The sequence below is a fragment of the Malurus melanocephalus genome, unplaced genomic scaffold (genome assembly GCF_030028575.1).
Source record: "Malurus melanocephalus ecotype Western Australia unplaced genomic scaffold, MMel_1.1 scaffold_141, whole genome shotgun sequence".
NCBI lineage: Eukaryota > Metazoa > Chordata > Aves > Passeriformes > Maluridae > Malurus > Malurus melanocephalus.
This window is the reverse complement of record NW_026623373.1, coordinates 1,737,985-1,750,424: the sequence shown is the minus strand read 5'-3', so window position 1 is coordinate 1,750,424 and position 12,440 is coordinate 1,737,985.

The window sequence follows — 12,440 nt, the reverse complement described above, 5'->3', positions numbered from 1 at the left end:
GCCTGTATTTTCATACTTGAATGTGAAAGCAGTTTTGCCATAGTACTGACTGTTTACAAAATTTTAGTCTTTGAAACAATGCAGATAAAAATACACCTGAGACCTTTTGGATGGCTTTTGATTATAAGACTCTGCAAGCCCTCCTGTTAGGAAAATATACCTAATTTTTAATCCTGGATCTTCCCAGGTCCTGTCCTTTGTTGTAATTTGTAATTTGGCATACTAAAATTTAATACTTCCATAAACAAAATATCACTCAAAGGAAGGAAATCATAAACATCTTTCACCACCAACTGCAACTCTTCACGCTCAGATTTTCAGAGAAGCCCAGAAAAGTTTGATCCTTACTGACATATTGGTGCAGATGAACATCTAATTCTTTTAGCTCACTTAGAAAAATATTAAGTCTGACACAGCTTTGGGCTACTCTTAAAAAAAAATATCACACTTTACTCTCAGACACCTATTTATGTGCTAAAATAAGTTCCATCTCTTCTCCATTTAATAAACAAACAAAAATAAAATCTGATGCAGTCATCATAATTGCCTTAATATTGACTCTGGTATCTGTGAGGCATCTCTGAGGACTGAATGTTGTTTATGAACAGCTTGATTTTTCAATACACAGCTTCATTTTCTCTCACTCTTTTTAATTCTTCTGATGTTTGCATATTTTCCATTACAGTAAAATTGACAGTCTTTGAATGCAGCAAATATAAAGACACTATTAAATGGCATTTATAAGCATCAATTTGTTTGGAAAGAAATCACCAAAATATCTGTTGAGTTTATAATTTGGAAAGCAGAGCAATTATTTCTTTCTAACAGAAAAAGTCTTTTTTATCTAAGCAAAGACTTATAGCAAGTGGAAGTTCAGTATCATGCCTTTGAGAATTACTGACTATTTAGTGCAAAGTGAAACTATTTAAAAGGAAGTATTAAATAGTGAGAAGCAGTTAAGTCTAATAATTTTCTAAAATATTTGGATTTCTTCTTTCAGTCTCAGTCACTTTTCTATGTGCAKTATCCTTTTAACTTTGTATCCAGCTTGCAATTTAAAGTCTGAAGCAGTCTTTGAACTATATAATTTACAACAAAAAGCACAGACACAATACTATTTCTCTTTTTCCCCKGGTGCACTGAAGGAAAAACACATTGAGACCCTTGATTGTGCACTCATACCTGTATGAAAAAAGCAATGCCTAAAACCCTGMACTGAAGGAATAAGAATATTTATTCAGTCACAGGGAGAGTCATATTTACAACTATTCTGCTTTTACTGCTGATATGCAGTCCTCAAGATACAACTAATTTATCTTAATAATATCGTGTCAATAAAAAATATCTTAACAAATCTTGTCTATGCATGATAGCTGTTCTGCTAGGAAAAGGATTGATTTCACTTGGAAAAAGCAAGGCAGCAAAGTCTGCTTCTCAAAGGTGCTATAAAGAAAAATATATTCCGTCTCCCTCTGTCCTCCATACAGCATTGCATATACTTGAAAACTCAGAGGTCATGTTTTACCTCTAGATAGGTTTTCTGCAGTGCTGACTTCTGCTGCTTACGAGGGTCTGACAGCCTCCATAAAACAAACGTCTTAATCCTAGAGAAGAGTTTCTAAATTATTGAAAYTATATTTAGAGAGAGAAGCAGCATTACTGGGTTTTCTGAGAATTTCTAGATTACACCTGAGTCACAAGTGGTGTACCCCAGTGCTCAGTACCAGGACAGGTCTTGTTTATCTTTATCAATGATCTGGATGAGGAATGGAGTGTCCCCTCAGGCATTCTGCAGATGACACCAAGCTGGGTGGGAGTGTTGATCTGCTGGAGGGCAGGAAGGCTCTGCAGAGGGATCTGGACAGGCTGGATGGATGGGCTGTGTGAGGTTCAATGAGGTCCTGCCCCTGGGTCACAACAACCCCAGGCAGCACTGCAGGCTAGGGCAGCACAGCTGGAAAGCTCCTCAGTGGAAAAGGACTTGGGGGTGTTGGTCAACAGGGGCTGAACATGAGCCAGCAAAGTGACCAGAAAGCCAATGGCATCCTGACCTCTGTCAGCAACAGTGTGGCAGCTGGACTAGGGCAGGGACCATCCCATGGTACTCACACAGTCACAAAATCAGCCAGACTGGAAAAGAGCTCTGAGATCATCAAGTCCAACCTGTGACCAAACTCCACCACGTCAACCAGACTCTGGCACCAAGTGCCTCAGCCCGTCCTTCCTTAAATACATCTGGGGATGGTGACTCCACCACCTCCCTGGGCAGCTCATTCCAATATCCAACCACCCTTTCTGTGAAGGATTTCCTCCTAATGTCTAACCCTGGAGTATCTGCTCACAARATTGTGTCCTCTTGTCCTGTCACTGGTTGCCTGGGAGAAGAGCCCAAACCCTACCTGGCTACAACCTCCTTYCACAGAGTYGTAGAGAGTGATAMGGTCTCCCTTGAGCCTYCTTTTCTCCAGGCTAAAAACCCCCAGCTCYTTTAGCTCCTCCTCTTGTAAAYTGTACYCCAGACMCTTCATCAGGCCCCTTGTCTTTCTCTGGACGTGCTCCAGCACGTGCTCAATGTCCCTCCTGAAAAAGGGGCTTAGAACTGGACACAGGGTTTGAAGAGACACTGGAGCAGTGAATGTATAGTTATTTCATCCTAGGATATGAGCATAGATTGCAAAAAAAAAAATCAGATTTGATACCCTAGACTGTACCTGTGATTTGCACGCACATTTGATTTAGTGGAACTGAAGACAACATTGTCTCTTCAGCTTGTAATAATAACACAAGGATGCAAGGACAATGCAAATAGAKTTTTCTTCTTCCCTTCCTGTGCATTTCTTCTTGTTCTTATCAGAATAATAAATATCTGCTCTTTCCAGGAGCTTTTAAGTACTAATTCCACAAAGAAGAGTGAAATGAGTTTCCCAAGGAGAAAGTTGCATAAAGTCAAAGCTACAGTTCCAGGCAAAATAGTACACTGAAGTGTTGCTTAGTGCAGTGTTATCTCCTCTTTCAGTGTATGTGTCTGGATTAAACCTAGAAATATTTCATCATTCTCTGAAGTCAGCAAATTGGTATTTACATTTGCTTGATGGTTTTTTTTGCAGAGCTCTTTGTGATCCACACTCTACYCAGTACCAAAAATGTGGTTACACTGCCTTCTGATCGATGAGAGAAGGAAATATTATTGTTATACATTTATTATAATATTAGAATCATGTTGCATGTATATTTATAACATATTTTTTGCTCTTCCGTGGTAATTTGCTGCTGTTTCTTCTTTCCTTGTAGCATTTAGTGGTAAATTCAATTTATACAAAAGATATGTATCTATCCTAATAACCAGGATGTTTTTTCATGCATTTTTCCCTGCATGTGTGAATATGTGTTCTTGGTCTTCAGACCTGAGAAAGTGTGAAAAGCTGCAAAATGACCTTTTCCAATTCATTTAAAAGGAAAAAAAAAAGAGCAAGAAAAAATCAGACATAAGTGATAGACAAAATTCACACCACAGAAAAAGGAAGGAAAACCATGCCAGTAGTGATATTTTTAAACTTTTGAATTTTCAGCTTTTGTGAAACAGGAAAACATCTCTAAGACCAAGAACTGTAAATGAGTTTCAGTGGGCTTGTGTGATTTCAAGAGCAAGAAAACTGAATTAGACTATGCTAATTATGCCAAATAGTAGGGAGAGATGGTTTGTTAATTGGTTTTCTTTCTGGATCCTCATGAAATTTATGCAACTTTACAACTGCACCATCTGGAACAGCATCTGAAAATACAGAACACTCTTTATTTCCTAAGGGTTGTCTTGGAGGTGATGCAATCTTGAATTATTTCTTATCAGTCTGCACATGAGAACATCTGGAAAGTGGAAAYAGTTTTCTCAGGGGAGAGACATCTGCAGCTCCTTTAATCCTTAGAGCTTGAGTTCTAGAAGTTTTTTCTTGAATCCTGGAGTTTATTTTGTARTTTTAATGAAGTTTCACTGTAATAYTTTGACTAATGAATATACTGTAAAATGTTGSTGTTACCAATTATCAGCTTAGCAGCTTCAGTGTCTAAAATGCTACCTGGCTGCTTTTTTGGTGAGTTACGCAGCTCACTTGTGAACCAGTCCTCAGACATGTAGATCAATTAATTGTACCTACAGATAYATAGATCAATTAATAAAGTGTAAACTGCTGAACTTCTGTACATTAGTTCAGGTCTTTAAAGTTCAGTGGCCTTGCTTCAATTACCAGGACAACAAGAATGGGTTGTTTGTTTTTTTTTTTTAACTTATGAGTAAAGCCATATGAGAGCTYGCTTCTCAGACTAAAACACATAAATAAAGGAGCTTCTCAATTGATCTTGAGTTGCCAGTCACACAGAAACTCCAGGATYTCTTTTGTGCTGCTGTGTTGTTGCTTCACAGAGTATGTAAGCTGAACTTCARCCAGACAAATCAAAAGATTGGGACAGATTGACTCATTGTGTGTTTATGAGTATAAGACTCTTGTCTCTTCTACCAGAGTTTTGACCAACCTCAAAAAGACAGAAAAATACCCCTAGAGCTTAGCTGATTAAACTTAACCTGTGAACCCGGTTTCATGTTAGTGAAAGTGATTTTTCTCTTTCTCTTGTAAAACCACACCACATCAGAGTATAATGCATATCCTTTCAATGTAGTTAATAGTCTCTTACTATGCATAAAATTTTGAAAAATTATGYAATGATGAAGATAAAAARCAAAATATGGACATAGAAAGATAGGTATTTAGTTGTATTTTATTAGCTATCTCATTCAACAATTACTACCTAATTATTCATATCATAGCCCTTGACCTGTAGAAGACACTCACCATCATCTAAATTCAATTTTTGCTTGTACTGYATTTTGCTTCTTTCATCAGCCAATGAATGTTTCTTACTAAAACCTTTGGCTTAACAGGAATGCATCCTTGTCAGATAGAGGAATATAAAGGACATGCTGATATACAGATGTACAGATACTAGATTACTTATTTTGAAGTATTTGTTCATAGTAGTTGATTTTCTCTGAGACAGATTAATTATACATCATATAATATGTATATATATATAATCCTAAAAAGAATCTCAACTTAAGGCCCATGAACCCCATATTTCTTTTTGTGAGGGATACAGCATAGAATGAAAATTATTTTAGCTGTGCTGCAATTTATTACTTGAATGAGACAAAAAAAAATTAAAAATAAAATATAAAAATTAAAGAAGATAATGTGGGTGGTGAGTAAGAATTCATTACTGGGTTTTGATAAATTTTAGAATTGAAGTCTGATTGATTTTCATCATTTTCTTTTGTCTCAGTAGAAACCCAGAGAATTTCAGAGTTCATCTTTCCTGTGAAAGAAGAGCCATCTCTGGTTTGGCAGTGATGTTGCAGAATTGACACAGTTGGTGAAATACAGTAGTGGTGCCACCTTGGGCAGTTTGCACTCTGYGTTCTGCAATACAGTCTTCAGTCTRTAAAATGAGTGTGCARAACTCATGCCAAGATCTTGTGCCATATTAGAAATCATTTGCATCAGCATCAGAAGTGCACTATGCAGTGCAGTGCAGAAAAACACTTCCAAATCTTGCTTGGCATGTTGGTGGCACTGACACATATTTTAAACAACTAGAATCAGAGAATCACAGAATATGCTGAGCTGTGAAGGGAACCATCAGGATCACCAAGTCCAACTCCCAGCCCTGCACAGGACACGTCAAACTCAGGAGAGGAGATGGTCCTGAGAGCACACGTCTTGAACTCTGTCAGGCTTGGTCCTGTAACCTCTTCCCTGGGGAACCTGTTCCAGTGTTCCACCACCYTCTGGGTGAAAAACCTTTTCCTGGTATCTAATGTAAACTTCCCAGCTCTGCTTCATGCCATCTCCTTGAGATCAGTCACAAGTGTGAAGAGATGAGTGCCCCTCCTCTTCCCCTCACGAGGATGTTCAGTACTGCAGTGAGGTCTCCCCTCAATCTCCTCCAGGCTGAACTGACCAAGTGACCTCAGGCACTCCTCATAAGGTTTCCCTCCAGACCTTTCACCATCCTCACAGTTCTCCTTTGGACATGAATAATTTCATTTTATATATATATATATTTTGTGCCCAAAACTGTGCACAGGACTCGAAATGAGGCCATGCCAGAGCAGGGTAGARCAGAACAATTCCTTCAGCTGGCTGGTGATGCTGTGCTTGATGCATTCCAGGGCACAGCTGGCCCTCTAGTAGGAAGATATTTCTCTATAAATTCATTTTGATCCATAGCATTGCTTTGGATGTTACACAGGGAGATTTTTGTTGCACTTATTTTTAGTCTTGGCTTTGAGCCAGACCCTTAGATATATTGGCTCTTCTATTGCTTTACACTATCCCTACAGATCTCACAGGAAGAAAGAGACAGTGATTGAAGATAAACCTCTACTATAACATTGATATTTTACTTTGTCTTTGAGGGATTTRAGTGGAGTGTCAAATCACACTACAGACGCACTTTGAAAAAATGAAAAATGTTTGAATCAATCTGAAATAAAGGGGTTGCTTTTCTCTRACTTGTGATCTTTTGGGTATAGAGTCTGAGTCCCAGAGACATTGAAGGAAAGGAATTGTTCTGACCTTGGCAAGGTTAATCATATGTGTTGTCCTCCACCACCACCAAATTGCTATCTACACACGTTTGTAGAATCTAAATTTCATTTCTTATTACCCAACTGAGAAATGAAAGAGTATAGCACAAGTAATGGTTGATTTGTTGCTGCATGGCAGCATGCCCATTCCTGGAAAGGTACATTTTAAGCACAATGTTGATCCTCCTCTAAATTCTCTTCCTATTACAATAACATTTGATGCTGTATAAATGTATACCTATCTTTTTATAAATTAAATAAAGTATAAAAGAAATAAGGTAAAATTAGGAATATGATTGAACTGCAAAATTTGTTCTGCAAAAGCAATTGTTTGATTCATGATTAGTTGCCTAAAACTTAAYTTAAATAAATGGATACGTACCAAAATTACAAAAGTACTCTGTGTTAGAGAAATGCTTCCATTTCCCTAAAGTCTATTTTTTTAACTGTTCATGACTCCTTTAGAACTTTACAACAAATAATTTTAAAAGCCTATTGCTCCTTCCTTTCTAGTAAATATAATCAACATGTTGCTCTTACTGATCTAATTATAGTGCAGAGCCTGCTTTTATAGAGGGGATATTTGGATATTTATGTTTTCCTCTGTAGTCAACATCATTATCTGAGTACTGACTGAATTTATTCTTTTAGGCTACAGACACATCCATAATTCAGACCTGCAAGAATAAAAAGCTATTGTTACAAAACTAAACAAGATCTTTTATGAAGTAAAGTTATTTTATTCCCCAGAAAAAAAAATTTTTTTCAGTCTGGAAAATAAAGCCGGGTTTATAAAATGGCATAAGCCAAACAGAATGATTATAGCCAGACAACTTATTTTACAATTAATATTAGCTAGTGCTCTCCAGTGTAGCTGGTTATAACAATGAACACTTCTTAGAACCCACTATCTTTTATTATATTGCAGAAAACTCCTTTTTCAGTTTCATCCAACAGAGTCCAAGACATTCCCAGTGAGACAGTTTTAAATGCTATTTATTGGGCATGGATGTCCTTGGTGAAAATACTACATGTCTACAAAAAAATACAACAAAACCCATACATTATGTCAGACACCAAACCTATGTGKTTGAGGGTTTTAAAAAACATGAATGAAAACTGTTCTGCAAAATATTCTGCAAAAAGCCCATGCAAAATTACACTACTAATTTTCATCTTTCTATTGTGGTGGTCACAGACCCTTAGAAATGTTGGAGGGAGAGTCCTCTGAAGGTCAACCAGCCCATCATCCTGCCCCAAGCAAGACTATTCCAGCAACTACATCAGATGAGCAGTAGCCATAGCTGAGTCTTCRAAGCAACCAGGAACAGGTATTTCTACGTGCAATGTATCTCTGGTCAGTGATATTGCTCTCGCTTTCTCTTTCCAGTTTCTCAACATCCCATTTTGACAGAAAACACTGGAAACAACTCAGAAAAGTCTGTTAAAAATCTGTGAAGTTGTTGAAAACTTYTCATTCATCCAGCCTAGACTCCATSAGGTTWACAGTGARAATGCTGTAATTCTCCACCTCCTCCTCATCTGTCTCAATGAAGGATGCAGTGTTGGCTCTTTCCCAGTCAGCAGGAGCCTCCTCTGATCAATATGAATTTTCTTAGATTAGTGTCACCATCATTTCAGCCAGCTCCTTCAGTGCYTCCAGATGTATCCCATTCATCCCACAGATCTGAAGATTTTCAGCTGCTCTAAATAGTTTCCCTGAAGCTTTTGCTCCTCAGCTGTCACCTGCTTCTCTCTTTCCCAACCATATTGGTGGAAGCAGCAATTCACAAAAAAAAAAAAAAAAAAAAAAAAAAAAAAAAAAAAAAAAAAAAAAAAAAAAAGCCTTGGCTATTTCAGCTTCCTGATTTGCTCAATGCCATGATGCCGCCCTCCAGATGTATGAAAGCTCCCCACGTGGATAAGAAACAGCCATTTAAGGCCCATACACCACCACCTACTGACCTTCACCACAACATAGCAAAATATGTCCCATCTCACTTTGAAATCTTGTTTCTTCCTGTAGTCTTTCAACATTCTAAGGTCTCCTCAACAGAGATTCCAATTATTCCTCCTTTTTCTGGGCTCATATCTAAGCTGGGCTGCCTGTTCCTTCCATGCCAATGCTCCTTTTCATGACAGGCCTCTTCCACTTGCACTTATTTCTTTGTAGCATTGATCCCAATGGTAAAATCTGTGATATCTCACCCAGGATCCTTCCCCAACAGGACTTGTTTCTCCTCTCCTGCCAGGGCACTGGAGTGTATTTAAGGCTAAATAGCTGCAGGTTGAAATGGAGCCCTTCTCTCGCTGCCAGAAGTCACAGACTTACACCATGCTGGATGGGAGCCCTCCACCATTGCTGCTCCACCATTSCCTTCCCATCCTTGGGGTGTCTCCTGTCCCAGCAGAGTCTCTTGAAAGTATTGTTTTCCATTTTTAATGAACAGAAGAAAAACATGCAGTAGCAGAGATCTCTGTATTCCCATTTCATTTCCCAGTCTGGCCTGCAGCCCCCAGGATCACACATGAGCAATGCAAATAGAATGCTTGGCTTGTGCAGATGGGAAGTCAGACTTGTTGACTGWCCTGTGCACCTAAATTCTGTGCTCTAAAATAATTTCTCCTTCTCTTTAACTATTTGTGAAACAGAAGAAATGCAGTTGAAATTCTGCAGTGTAAGTCTAATGTTGCAGAGAAAGGGAGAGCCCCAGTTGTGCAGAACTGCTCAGTCCTGATCATCAGTTGTGCTTTTTGGAGCTGAAATGCCATCCAGCTGTGCCTGCAAAGAGAGGGAAAGCTAATGAGCATGTGTCCTACTGTGTGCTGGGGATCTCTGACATCTAGCACTGTAGAAGAGACTTTTTTCTCTCTATTTCAGGGTGAACCATACCTCACAGTTCATGTTTCTAATTTTTAATGTGTTCCAGTGGAGAAACTAAACTCTGTGTGYGTTTGCCACTGTGAAATATCTTTTCTGCTCTAACAGAAACACATCTTGTGACAAACTGACGCACTTCTTCCTCAAAGGCAGCAGAACAGACATGTATTTTTAGGAACAGAGGCACCCTAAAGTGATCACTTCAATGTTCCAAGACAGCCACAAAGTGCTTCAGGGTAGATCGCTCTGGAATAAACTCCTCATGGGGACAGTCCACCTGAAGTCTCACCTGCCAATGGCTGGTTCATGCTTTGAGACATCATTTGTCTGCAGCAATTCTCTAACCTTTTGGTGAGTTCCTGCTAAGCTTCCCAATAATGTAAGGTTTTAGAATTAACAATTATTACGTAATAACTTAAATGAATTAAGAGAAGTAACTACAGTCTTCCATTGTTTTCTCTACGTAGACTTGACACCTCAATTTTATTTCTTTTCTGGAACAAAATAAAAACCAGCAGCATATGCCCACTCACAGAGATGTCTTCTTCCTGTCTATTTTAAATGTTAGAGGTACTTGTGACACTGAAACCTAAGGAATAAATCGTGCTAGTTTCCTTCATGGACACTACGACAGGTTGATAGGCACTCTTGGATTTTATGGAGTTTTAACTGTGATTCAAACAGTAGATCAGTAAGGTTTACCACTGTCCTTTAATACAGGTAGGAGGGAATGGAATCAGACCATCTGATAGACAGAGGCTGACCTGGAATCACTGGGGTCAAGATGTGTGTTGATTTACATCAGTTGAAGTCACAGACCATAACATTTAGATTGGATGTGAGCAAATGGCTTATGACTTAGATTTTTGCATATCCTGACATGAAATAACCTGCTTTATCAAGAAAGCAAAATCTTGATCCATAAAGAACTCTTCTCAAGTGACACCRACTCCCACATTCAGCTAAAAAGAGACACAGCAATAAAAGCTTCCTGCATACCATACTTTAAAGGAAAAAGCTTTCTATTATAATTATTTTTGCTCTAAATCCTCCACAATCTTAACTGAGGCTGAGAGAGTTAAAATAGAATTATATCAGAATTTACCTAGCAAGGCTTCCAATTAGTTTTTAAGGCAATACTCATATTTCTACTATACYAGGAGAAGCAGCAAAATTTATGGATCATTAGGCTGGTAAAGCTGAGAGGAAAGTAGTTGCAGTTACTTTAGAGAAGACATTAATGCACCTATTTTTCTCATATTTTTATGTTCTGGGTTTATMCTATATGTCACCAACTCCATAATTCTGCAAACTGCTACTTTTTTATAATTTTATCTTTTTCAGTGCTAAATCTCTAGCACAGCTTGAAGAGAAGGATTGTTAAAAGTGACATAACAAATAAATGATTACTGCATTCCCTGTCTGTATTCTCTTGCTTGGGGATTAACTTGGGGCCCTCTGAAAGATCCTACTGCTTTTTAGGGAAAAGTATAATAACATGAAAATGGGTTTATGTCTATTAACATGAAGCAATTCCTTTTTCTTCAGCATAATATGAAGCTAGAAATCTTAATGCCAGTYTTGACAGAAAATATTACACTAGCTTAGTTTATTTGAAGTAGATTRGGAACACTGATTAGTTAGATAAAGGTTCCTAATTATACATTTTTCTGCTTAACACTCTTGATTAATATGTACTTTGTATGAAATGCCCCTGTGTTCCTGTACCCCACACCAGTGGCCCATGACCTCAACACAAATTTCTCCTGGGCCCAAATCTGAGGTCAACACCATTATCCTGAGTAGTCACTTTGGCATCAAGGATGTTAGGCTGAATATGGATGCATATTCTTACAAATGTATGCAAGAGTTTTGCAAAACTGAGGTTCTGCTTAGTAATCCCTCCAGACTTCCAGTTTTCACATCTTGCAATTAATAAGAAACTTCTTAAGATATTTTCTGATGAGGTTCATGAGCATTCACAATCCTCCACGAGTAAATTAGAGCAAAATAGTTATAAAAAAAAATTAGATTTCAAATGCTATGATTTAACCTTCCCAAATCTTGATTTTTTTTTTGTCTTTAGAACACAAAAATCATATAACCTTTTATTTTTCCAGTCCGACATTCAGAACAATAATATTTAAGTGTCTTTCTCCCTTTTTCTGTAATATTATTTGGACAACAAGCCTGATCCCTTTAGTGTCAATATTGTACCCTTTACTTTTTTCTCAGCAAGTGCTGTCACCAGATTTATAAAGCAATTCCACTTCCAATTCACAGATCATGGCATTAATAATACGAAACCCACCAGACACAATGCTGACAACTGAAACCTCAGATAATTATTCCAATTATTGAAGAAAGTGAACAAAAAAAAACATCATTTCATTATGATTCGCTGTGATTTTGTTGAAATTATATGCATTATAATGACACTTGCTACATAGACTGTGCATGTTTAATTCAGAAGAATGTATTCCCTGAGTTCTTCCGGATCTTTTATGTCACATTTCCCCTGGAGAGATGCTAGATCACATTCAGAATGAGATAGAGGAGAAATAAGCCTCCATATAATGACTTTATTTCCCACTCGTTGTCTTAACTAACACAAGATACCTTTGGGACAGTAAAAATCCACTTCCAGGTGCATTTGACTCAGTTTCTGTTTCTTATACTTTTGCCTTCCCAATAAGTTTTGCAAATTGCAGCGATAATTATTTGGTTTCCTATTACACTTAGCTAATTCCTTCTCCATTTTACTTTCAGATATTTTTAACCAGCACTGAGGTAACTCAGTCAAATGAAATGAACATATCTCTGTCTATAAACAGGAAAACAACAGCCCATGTATCAATGGCCTTTAATTTCCTATGAATGGGTTTGTTTTTTTTTTCTTCTTTCCTGAAGTTGGACTGATAA